This window comes from Sorex fumeus, unplaced genomic scaffold (genome assembly GCF_029834395.1).
Source record: "Sorex fumeus unplaced genomic scaffold, SorFum_2.1 ptg000020l, whole genome shotgun sequence".
NCBI classification, from domain to species: Eukaryota; Metazoa; Chordata; class Mammalia; order Eulipotyphla; family Soricidae; genus Sorex; species Sorex fumeus.
The window spans coordinates 19,226,414-19,238,866 of NW_026606077.1; the positions used below are offsets into that span (position 1 = coordinate 19,226,414).

Below are 12,453 nucleotides of genomic sequence, written 5' to 3' on the forward strand. Positions count from 1 at the left end.
AGGTAAAGGTAAAGGTCCTCTCGTTGATCATCGATTTGCTCGAGTGGGCCCAGTAATGTCTCCATTGGAGACTTTGTTGTTACTGTGTTTGGCATATCGAATATGTCACGGGGAGCTTGCCAGGCTCTGCTGTGCGGGCGAGATACTCTCGGTAGCTTGCCGGGCTCTCCGAGAGAGGCGGAGGAATTGAACTCGGGTCGGCCATGTTGGCTGCGTGCAAGGCAAACGCCCTACCACTGTGCTATCGCTCCAGCCATGATCTTTTTGATATAAGGTATTCTCATTGGTATGAGATAATTTCATTATTGTTTTGATTTGCATTTTTATAATCACCAGAAACTCCCAGGCATTTGGCATTTTATTGTTTCATAAAAGTATAAATAAAATTCCTTTTAAATTTCCCATCCTCTAACTCAGCGATTTTCAACCATTTTATGTCTGTGGACTAATACCAGTACGTGGACCAGCAGTTGAAACTGATGTCAGTTAAACAGCGTAACTTTCTCAGTGTAGCAGGAATTTTATACAGATGGGGACCACTTGTTGAAAAACCTTAGCACTAATCAATTTTTTGTACATAGAAATGCAACAGATTTTTTGACACTGATTCCATGGATCTCCCATTTTTCTAAATGCATTAATTATTTCTAGAAATTTTTTTGGTGGGGTTTTTAGGATTTTCTATGTATATTATCATGCCATCCTCAAGCAGTTATTGACTTCTTTTCCTGTCTGAATTCCTCTTATTTACTTTGCTTACCTAAATGCTATGACTTGGATTTCTAAAACTTTAAGAGTACTGGAGAGAATGGAAATCTTGTCTTGTTCCAGATCTTAAGAGAAAAGTTTTTCAGTTTTCCAACATTTTTTTGCAGGGGCAGGTACACCCAGGGATGCTCAGGGTTAGTCCTGGCTCTGCACTCAGAAATTACTCCTGGAGGTGCTCAGAGGACCTTATGGGATGCCAGGTATGAACCCCAGGGTGGCAGCATTTAAGGCAAGTAACTTACCCGCTGAATTATCACTCCAGCCTCATCCCACCATTTTGAATGCTGTTATCTGCAAGTTTATCATAATATGGCTATTTTTATGCATGGCTTATTCCTGACTCTGCACTCTGGGATCACTCCTAGTGGTGCTTAGAGAATCTAATGGGGTGCCAGAGATCAAACTTGGGTCAGCAACATGCAAGGCAAATGCCTTACCCACTGAACAAACAAATTCACACCTGCACAGGGGATTTCCCTGTCCCTCAACTCCCAAGGATTGCAGGGAACCAAAGAAATGATACAAGGAGTTAAAAATAAAAATAAAAAAATAATAATCTGGCCTGTATTTTTCTTAAGTATAGATTATTTAGCTGGAAAAGCAGTTGAGGTATTATTATAGATAGAATAGTTAACATACTTAGAGGAAAAAATTTGAGGAAAATCCAATTTTAATGGGCATTAAAATTGGAAGGGTAACTTCTGAAGGGTCTGGAAAGAGTTGAGTGACACAGTAAACCAGAATCAGCTTAGTCACAGCACCACTGGGGACAGGCAGCTGGGCTCTTGCCTGTGTCTCTAGTCAGGATATATAATCCAGGGACCACACATGGTCAGAGCATGCCACACCTTGCTGTCCCTTACCCAGAGTTCCCACTAACCCAGAAGACCTGACCACTGCTCTAATAATCAGAGCCTTTTGTCAGTACAGAGAGATTTGTGGTTACTTCCAAACAACACTCACTGCCCAACCTGTTAAAAGATGCTTTCCCTTCCATGCCAAGTACAAATCTCAGTATATTGTTGGTCTTTCAAAGGAGGAAATGAAACGGCTTGTTGCAGTGTCTAGCTAGTTTCAAAGCGACAACCGCTTCTAATCTGAGCTAATCACGTAAGAGACAGAAAATAGAGGTCAAAAGTACGGGGGTCTGCATCTGGCCTGTTACTTCTAGCCAACGTCATGCATGTGTATATTTGTGTTTTTTCCTTAGCGTGTTTATAAATATATGAAAAGGTAGATAAAAGACTATAGTGCTTATATAAATCTTCCAATTTCAATGATTATTAAAATTTGGTTTTCCCTAATTTTTCTCTTCTCTATGTATTTTAATTTTTTATTGTCAATTCTGTATTTTAATTTGTCATTTAGGCTATTTATAATTGTAACCTCGACCCCCATCTGTTCCAGCCAAATAATCTACTACTGAAGAAAAATACAAGCCAGATCATTTAATTCTTGTGTATCATTTCTTTTCCAAATAACTACTTTGCTGCAGTCCGTGGGGGTTGGAGGACAGAAGAAGCCCCTATAGAGGCATGAATCATTATCTTTTCTACTTTCCACTCAGAGACCTTCTTGGGAATCTTTATCTTACCTGTATAATTTCTAGGTGCTTGGTGTCTTGATAAAGCACTTTGACACACATATTTCAGTGCTATAATAGTTGTACTAGGGCTGGAGAAGTAGTATAGTGGGCAAGGTTTTGCTTTGCAAGTAGCTAGCCTGGGTTGGATCCCCAGTACCTCAACTGGCCCTCTAGGAGTCACCAGGAGTGATCCTGAGCACTGACCCAGGAGTAAACCCTGAGCACTTCCAGGAATGGCACAAAAATCCAAACCAACAAACAAATAATGGCTGTACCAACCCAGTGCCCCAAACCATAGGCTCTCTCCTGGTTGTGTTCAGGAAATATTTCTAAAAAATACTCTTCTAGAGACACCCTCCTTAAATGATGGAGTCCCAAATATATAGTACTTCAAGGAGTGGGGATCCAAGCAGCCAGGAAGAGAGAGAATCCAGAGAGTGTCAGGAATGACAGGGGTTGGGAGCAGGGAGGAGAAGCAGTGCCAGACTTGCCTCAGGGTAAACAGCCAACCAGTGGGGGAGAGGGGAGACTGGAACATGCTGCATGGGGGGGGGGGGGGGGGGGGAGGGCTTCCTTTGTTGCATTCCTGAGCTACAAGGCCAAGAGAGCATCAGGACACGCCCCCCCCCCCCCCCCCCCCCCCCCCCGCATAGTATCTCACCTTCTAAGAGTGCTGCATACCAGGAGAAATCAAGGAAAGGTGGTCATGTCATTTGATTTTATGAAGACAAAATCACATCAATGTAGAAGTCAAAGAGATCTTGGTTCAAGAAGATGATGCACTACGATCCATTATGCCCAGTGTTTTCTGGGACTGACTCCTGGAAAGGCTTATCACTGTGCCTTGAAGGAGGTGAGCTTTGAAAATACTGAGGAAACAAACGAAAGAAAGAAAGAAAGAAAGAAAGAAAGAAAGAAAGAAAGAAAGAAAGAAAGTTGATATTTGGGGCCAGGGAGAGAGAGGTTACAGATCTAGGGAGTGTCCTTGGCCTGATCACTGATAAAATGTCTGGCACCCTCTCCCCATCACGACCTGAGGTGCACTCTGGAGCTGGCTGGCTGAAAAATCACTGGGGTGGGTTCTGGGACCCCTGAATAGTACTTAGGAGGCAGAGAGAGAGAGAGAGAGAGAGAGAGAGTACATGTAGGAGGGGTGGGTGGACAGAGTCTAGAGTCTATGTTTGTGTCTGTATGTAGTATCTGGAGGTCACTAGAACTAGTATTTCTGAAAGGTAAAATGATCTATGCAAGCTCTAAGCAGACTATCAGAAAGAAATTTCAAATCCAAAATATGAATGTCAAGCAAGTGGACCATAACCTATGATTTCATTGGGGCTTGTGTTGTTGAAAACTGGGTAGGTCCTTCAGGGCAGCTTTGGGTAGTTTTTACTCCCTTCATTACTTTTTTTTTTTTTTGAGTGGGGGAAGGACCATACCCAGCAGTAAGCACCAGGGGGTGTGGTCTCCTGAACCAAACCAAACTAAACCAAACCGACCCATTATCCAATTCCCATCTCATCTGCTAAACAGACTCTTTCAGCAACTAGCCTGGAAGCTGGTTTTGCTCCACCGTTTCACCAATGTCATGTCAAAATGCTTTTCTCAAGGACTGCACTTTGCTCACATCTCACTCAGGTGCATCCTGGCTCAGCGCCTCAAAGCAGAAATGCAGGTGGTCAAACCACACTGCAGACGCTGGCTCCGGCCCTGCACAGGCCCCACAGTTCCTGGAACACTGGAGAGAGTAGACCCTGAGCAAGTCTGGGGTGTTGCCCTGAAACAAAATTTAAAATAAACATTTTTTTTTTGCTTTTTGGGTCACACCCGGCCATGCTTAGGGGTTACTCTTGGCTCTGCACTCAGGAATTACTCCTGGCAGTGCTCGGGGGACCATATGGGATGCTGGGAATTGAACCCAGGTCGGCTGCATGCAAGGCAACGCCCTACCAGCTGTACTATCGCTCCATCCCCTAAAAAAACATTTTAATGCAATCTTTAATCAGCTAGGGTGTTGGAATTACCAGTAGTTCACCAAAAGTTAATACTTGTAAATTTCTTTTCTTTTGAAGGCAACCTGTTTGATGAGTGTGTGTGTGTGTGTGTGTGTGTGTGTGTGTGTGTGTGTGTGAGAGAGAGAGAGAGAGAGAGAGAGAGGTTGTGTGTGAGTGTGTAACATAAACTTGGCAGCAGGAGTTGGGGAGGACCCACAAACTTGGCAGCTTTCGTTCACTATCTCACATAATTTTAAGTAAGCCCTCCTGAAGAGGAGTTTCTAGTCCTCATTAAGTAAATAAAGGTAAAAGCTCTGGACAGTGATCTAGGATCTGGATGACTAGATATACCAGGAAAGACCTAGGTTCTCACAAAGACTCTCCCAGACTTGGAAGGACTGGCCAAAGAGACAGACTATCTACTGTTCATTTACAACAAACCCACAGACATTATTATACTTAGTAGTATGGAAGCCTTTCCCCTGACATTAGGCCCAAGACAAGGATGCTCTTACTCAACATAGTTTTGTAAGTCCTCTCCATAGCAATGTGACAAGAAAAAGATATCAAAGAGATACAAGTTGGAAAAAAGTTAAACTATCATTCTCTGCAGAGAGCATGATAATATACATTAAAACTCCTAAAAACCAAATACACACACACACTCCTCTTGAAGGGGCCAGAGTAATAGAACAGTGTATAGGGCATTTGCTTTGCACACAGCCAACCTGAGTTCAATCCGTCGCACACCACATGGTCCCCTGAGCACTGACAGGAGTTAATTCTTGAGCGCTGAGCCAGGAGTAACCCCTAAGCATAGCTGAGAGTGCTTTTTGTGTGTGTCCCAAAATCAAACAAATAAACAAAAAATCTCAACAAACAAAACTTGAATTGGTGGAATCATTGTCAAAATGACCTTCCTACCCAAAGTATAGAAATTCAATACAATTCCCATTACAATTCCATCGGTGCTCTTCAAAGACTAGGAACAAACTCTACTAAAATTTTTTTCTAATATTTGTTTAGATCCATAAAACTTTTTTTCCCATAAAACTTTTAAGAAAAAGAAAGAAGATGGGATGCATAACATTTATCAATTTTAACTATATCACAAAGCTATAATAATTAAAGCTGCATGATACCGGAATAAAGATAGATGCACAGGCTAATGGAATAGAATTAAGAGTCCTGAGTTAATCCCCAGATTTATGGACAGTTAATCTATGACAAAGGAGCTAAGCACATAAACTTAAACAAAGAAAAAAGTTTCTTCAACAAATTGTGTTGGAAAAACTGGACAGTCTCATGTAAAAAAAGAGAGGGAAGAAGAAGAAGAAGAAGAAGAAGAAGAAGAAGAAGAAGAAGAAGGAGGAGGAGGAGGAGGAGGAGGAGGAGGAGGAGGAGGAGGAGGAGGAGGAGGAGGAGAAAAAGAAGGAGAAGAAGAAGAAGAAGAAGATGATGATGATTAGCACAGTATCTCACACTGTTCACAAAAATATATATATTCAATGTGAACCGAAGACCTCAAGATTAGACCATAAACCATGAAATTCATTGAAAAAAACATTGTCAGAACTCTTCAATAAATAAACTTCAGTGATATTTTCAATGAACTGAACACAAAGGTAAGACAATAATAAACAAGAATAATAAAATGGGGTTTCGGGCTGGAGCGATGGCACAGCGGGTAGTGTGTTTGCTTTGCATGCTGCACGACCCAGGTTTGATTCCCAGCATCCCATATGGTCCCCCGAGCACGGCCAGGAGTAATTCCTGAGTGCATGAACCAGGAGTAACCCCTGTGCATTGCTGGGTGTGACCCAAAAAGCAAAAAAAAAATGGGGTTTCACCAAATTAGAGAGCTTCTGCACAGCAAAAAGAACCAGGCTAAAATAAAAAGACACTCTACTGAATAAAATAAAATATTTGTACACGATACATCAGATAAACAACAAAGTCTCCAATGGAGATGTTACTGGGCCCGCTCGAGCAAATCGACGATCAACGGGAGGGCCTTTACCTTTACCTTTACCTTACTAAGCTCAACAACAAAAAAATCCAACAGTGGGGTGAGGGGACCAGAGTGATAGTACAGTGGGTAGAGCACTTCTATGCAGCCAACCTGAGTTCTATCCCCTGCATCCCTTTTGGTCCTCCAAGAATTTCCTGAGTGCAGAACCAGGAGTAATCCTTGAGCATCACTGGGTATAGTCCAAAAAAAAAAAAAAACAGAGAATGGGTCAGGGGATAAATAGTAACTTTCCGAAAAGAGAAATACAATGGTCATAGACCTATGAAAAAGTGTTGTCACTTAGAAAAGGAAAATAAAAACTATGAGATAGCATCTTATACAAGTAAGAATGGCACATGTCAAGAAGTCTGCAAACGGCCAGTGTTGGCAAAGTTGTGGTGAAAAAGGACCTGTCTTTCACTATTGGTGGGAATGTGATCTGGTATAATCTTTATGAAAAGCAATATGGAGCTCTCTTTCAAAAGTAGGAATGGAGTTCCCATTCAACCCAGCAATATGTCACTTTTTGAAACCAGGGAAGAGGAGACGGTGGCCCTGGAGCAGAGACAGCCTGGGAGGGGCGGGATTCGTAAGGCCTGCCCCGGGCTCCTGGAGGGCTGATGCCCAGGGTCCAGGAAGCAGCTGGACAGCCCACAGCCCACCCCGTCTTTAGGATTCCGTGGTTTGGGGTCTTGGGAGCCCAAGGAGCTTGGCCTGGCACCAGGTTGGTCTTCAGGGAAAAGAGAGAGCAGACTGAGCTTCTGTCCCAGGAGCTCCCTCCACTGCAAAAACAGACTCGGTTATTCTTGGGTGTTAGTCTCCCATTTTGATACTTTATATTCCCCAGATGAATGCAATCTTTCTATGTCTGTCCCTCTCTTCCTGACTCATTTCACTTGGCATGATATTTTCCATGTAGTACCATGTGTATGTAAATTTCATAGACAGACTATGATTGCCACTCAATGCCTCTTTTGCAAACCACAACACCCAAAAGGAGAGAGAGAGAGAACAAAAGGGAATGCCCTGCCACAGGGGTAGGTGGGTGGGGGACTGGGAGGGATGCTGGGAGCATTGGAGGTGGGGAATGGGCACTGGCGGAGGGACGGGTACTCAATCATTGTATAACTGAAACCCAAGCACAAAAATTCATAAGCTTACAACTGTAACTCACGGTGTTTCACTAATAAAAATTAAAAAAAAAAGACTCACGGGAGAAGTAGTGAAGTAAAAAATCTTATTTTGAAATTGAGATAAGGTAGCAAGAGAAGGGGGTAGCAGGAAGCTTCCAGGAGAAGCAGGGCTCCCGGGGGTCGGGATCTATCCTATGGGCTCGGCCGGCGGGGCATTCCGTGCACGGGGTCCTTCCCACTTGCAGTCCCCTCTGCAGACCCGCCGTCAGCGTCTGGGAAGCCAAGTCTACCCCGATCCCGGACTCACGGTGGGGGCGCCGGCACGGGCTGCGGGGCGGTAACGGGCACGGGCTGCGAGGACCCCTGCACCGCCGCGAGTATGAGGCCGACGACGCAGCCCAGGGCCCGTGGGTAAGTCGCGCCGAAGGTCCGGGCCGCAGTGCTGGGAGCTCAGGACCTTGCGGAACCCCCCCCCACCCCCCCCAGCAGCGGCGGCCGTAGCGGGTCCCGCCCTCCTTGCCACAGAGACCAATGATGCAGCGGTTGCCCGTGACGTCAGGACTCGGGCCCCGCCCCTCCCGGCCTGCTCACACTTGCGGGCTCCCGAGGCTCATTCGCCCCCTGCTGGCCGGGCTGGAGCTGACAAGGCGCGCTCGGCGCCCCGCATCCTGCCCGCTCTCTGCCCGGTGGCTTCTGGGTTCCCGCGCCGTCCGCTAAACGGGACAGTCCCGCGCGGAGGGCCTCGGTCAGGGCCCGTCGTGTCCTCACCTCTGCGCCGCGTTGCCCGCAGTCAACGGTGCGGGATCCGGGCTTCATCCTCGGCACCGCGTATGGTCCCTAGAGCCCCGCCGGACTGATAGTTGAGCACCCCTGGGTTTGGCCCAAAAACCTGAACTGAGTCAAGAGGAAAAAGATCGAACAAGTTAAATAAATAGATACATATGTACATACATAAATAAGTAAAATACAGAGGCCAGAGCTATAGCACAGCAGGTAGGGCCCTGCCTTGCTTTGCATGAGGCCGACCTGAATTTCATCCCCAGTATCCCGTATAGTCCCCTGAACACAATGTTTGCATCTCTGTATCTCCCACCACAGCTTGGAAACTTTAATGGGTCCGTGTTTTCCCTTTATTCCACCACTGGGTCCCTCCAAATAGCAACATTCTTTTTGCTGTGGAGGCTGTAAGTCCAGAACCCAAGGGTCTACAGGGGGTTCCCGTCTGCTCCCAAACACCCTGCAGTCGTTTTCACTGTTTTCACCTGTGGGCTAACACCAGTTGGAGGACACACAGCTGAGAATCACTGTAGGAGAAATATAACTTGATCACTTGACATCCTGTTACTCATTGAGTTGCTTGAGTGGGCGCCAGTAACGTCTCCATTTGTTCCTGTCACGTGCCAGTGTAACCCAATTGGCGTCTGCTCACTCTAGGAACATGAAGAGCCTCAAACCGATCCTTCAGGGTCTTGACGAAGAAGTCTGACCATCTTGGGCAGCCACACAACCTTTTGACGTCCTGTGGAATCCAGTTGGTAACGGCTCTAGTCCAGCGGTTGTCTCCAAATTGTATTACGTGTCCAGCCCATCTGATTTTCGACACCTTGGCAAATGAGACAGTGTCCCTGGTTCTCGATCGTCGGAGGTCGGAACTCCGGATTCTTTCTCTCACTTGAGTGAAGCATGATACTCCAAGCATAGCTCTTTTGATTCCTCTTTGGGAGACCCAAATAGCGTTCTCATCCTGTTTTCGTAGGGCCCAGTCTCTGAGCGTATGTTAATGCAGGAAGAACAGTGGAATCGAAGAGATGTGCCCGGAGCTGGAGTTTCCTCATCCTCATAGCTATTTCTTTGATGCTCTTGAAGGCGTTCCAAGCTGCTCTCTTCCTCCCGTGCAACTCAGGGGCCAGGTCATTCGTCATGTTGAGTTCTCGACCTAGGTACACATAACTATTGCATTCAGAGATGTTCATTCTGTTGAGAGCGAATGGAATGCCAGGAATGAGTTCATTTCTCATAAACATTGTCTTCGTGAGATTCAGCTGCAGTTTGACCTTTCCACACTCAGGTCGAAGTCGGCCAGCATTTGTGCCGATTGGCTAATGTTTAGTGTTATTAGAACGATGTCATCAGTGAAGCGGAGGTGGTGTAGTTGTCGACCATCTATATTCACTCCCATTCCTTCCCATTCCAGTCATCACATGACGTTCTCGAGGGTGGCACTGAAGAGTTTCGGTGAAATGGTATCACCCTGCTGAACCCCTCTCTTGACATCGATGATCACTTCTTTGTAGAATGGTGAGATCTTGGTAGTGAATCTGTAATACAGCTCATGGAGGATCCTGATGTGTTGTGTTTAAATGCCGTGTTTGGCTAGGGCTTCTATTACCGCTTTAGTCTCAACATAATTAAAGACCTTCTTTAAATCAATGAACATTAGACAGAGCAGCATTTGAACTCCTGAGAAACCTCAATGAGCTTGGTTACTGTGTGGATATGGTCAATTGTGCTGAATACTTTTTGGAACCTGGCTTGCTTGCATGGTTGTCCTTCATCTAGCGTTATGCCAGTCCTCTTCAGGATGACTCAACTGAACAGCTTGTAGACGACGGACAACAGGCAGATCGGGTGATAGTTGCCAATGTTGTGGATGTCTCCCTTCTTGTACAGTAGTACAGTCCTGCTGGTTTTCCATTGGGAAGAGCCGAGCCAGTGTATTGATGAGTACCGACGGCAGATTCTTCAGGTGTTCAGGTCTGACCTTGTGTGGGCTGGGTGCTTTTTGCTTCTTTACTGACGAAATGGTGTGTCAGATTTCGGAAGGGAGAACATTGGGAACAACACATCCATCCTGTGGAATTTGGTATGTGGGCAGGTGGACGTGGCTATCGAAGAGATCCGAGTAGAAGTCATGAATAATCTTCTCCATTGCCCTTCTGGAAGATGTAGTAGATCCATCAGGATGTTGAAGGGCAGTCATCTTGGTCTTGTAGTTAGCGAAGAAGAGGCGGGCGTTGTGAATGCTTTTCCCAGCTTCTTCTGCATCGGCCAGCACTGCTGCTCTTCTCTCTTTGAGGTCTTTTTTTTTTTTTTATCACTTCTCTGCACTGCTTTCCTTCTTAACACTGCCATATTGGAGGCTCTTTCAGGGTCAGGGAAATGAGACCCATTGTATTTACTGGTTTTGGTATATCGAATATGCCATAGATAGCTTGCCGGGCTCTGCTGTGCAGGCGGGATACTCTGGGTAGCTTGCCAGGCTCTCGGAGAGGGATAGAGGCTTTTAGGGCGGCCTCTAATCGCCCTTGCAGGTGTTCCCGTGGTTCAAACCATATTTGAACCCCATCGAATATAGTGCAGTAATCTTGGAAGATGGATATTAAGTGTCTTATGATGTGTTGTGTGGCCACAAAGTGGCTGTGGGGTCCAGAAAGCGGCCTGGAGTGTGGTAGCGGCTGGGTAATGGAGGTAGGAGAAATATATTCTTTTGCCGGTAGGGCGTTTGCCTTGCATGCAGCCAACATGGTCGACCCGAGTTCAATTCCTCCGCCCCTCTCGGAGAGCCTGGCAAGCTACTGAGGGTATCTTGCCCGCACGGCAGAGCCTGGCAAGCTACCCGTGACGTATTCAATATGCCAAACACAGTAACAATAAGTCTCATGAAGGAGACATTACTGGGCCCGTTTGAGCAAATCGATGAACAACGGGAGGACCATGACCGTGAATTTATTTATTTATTTATTTATTTTTCTTTTTATATTCATTTATTAAATCACTACTTCCACTACCCAGCCGTCGCCACACTCCAGGACGCTTTCTGGACACATCATAAGACACTAAACACCCATCTTCCGGAATTGTCGTACCATATTTGATAGGGTTCAAATATGGTAACACCTACAAGGGTGATTAGAGGTCGCCCCAAAAGCCTCTATCCCTCTCGGAAAGACTGGCAAGCTACCAAGAGTATTCCGCCCGCACGGAAGAGCCTGGCAAGCTATCCACTGTGTATTCGATATGCCAAAACCAGTAACTACAACTGGTCTCATTCACCTGACCCTGAAGGCTTCACCCACATGGCAGCACTGAGAAGGATGAGAAAGGAGAGGCCGACAAAATCTCAAGGCCGACGTAGGCTGCCACAACGAAGGAAGACAAAAATGATCGTCTGTACTTTCAATGCACGCACGCTAGCATCAGATGCATCCATCGAGGACCTGATGGTACAAGCGCGAATGATCAAGTACGACATCATTGGTCTGACCGAGACAAGAAGGCACGAATCTCACCATGCCGTTTTCGACACTGGAGAAGAATTGTTCCTCGGAACATGCGATAAAAGAGGTGTTGGAGGCGTCGGTGTCCTTGTCAACACAAACTTGGCCAAGAGCATTGATTCATTCGAATGCCTAACAATCCGAATCGGACGTTTACATTTGAATAGATGTGACTCACTGCCTGCAGTTTCTATCTTCATTGTCTACGCACCAACATCTCATTATGATGAAAGAGAAATCGAGAAGTTCTACATGGAGCTAGAGAAGTTCTATAAAGAAGACCACACCTTCTACAAGATCATTGTGGGTGATTTTAATGCCAAGATAGGACCGAGAAGATCAGCTGAAGAACTTCACATCGGGACCCATGGCCTAGAATGGAACGAACAGGGTGAGAGACTGTCTGAGTTCATCATGTCGACCAAGACCATTCATGGTAACTCACAGTTCCAGAAGGCAGAATCTAAACGATGGACATGGGAGTCACCCGGTGGACGATTCCACAACGAAATAGACCACATCATATTCAATCGACGGTTTTGCCTGACTGATGTCGCTGTTGTCCCAAAATTTCGAACAGGATCGGACCACCGTCTCCTTCGTGCAAAATTCTACTTCACAGAGCGGGGAGAAAGGGCTGCAAAGTTCAAAAAGAGAACTCCCAGAATGACCACCAACTGGGAACTCT

General features: G+C 45.8%; 1 pseudogene; it reads right to left on the reverse strand.

Moving 5' to 3' along the window:
* LOC130022628 (polyisoprenoid diphosphate/phosphate phosphohydrolase PLPP6-like) overlaps positions 1-8,304 on the reverse strand; it is an 85,066-nt pseudogene extending 76,762 nt beyond the window's left edge.
* Between the last annotated feature and the right edge of the window lie 4,149 nt (positions 8,305-12,453).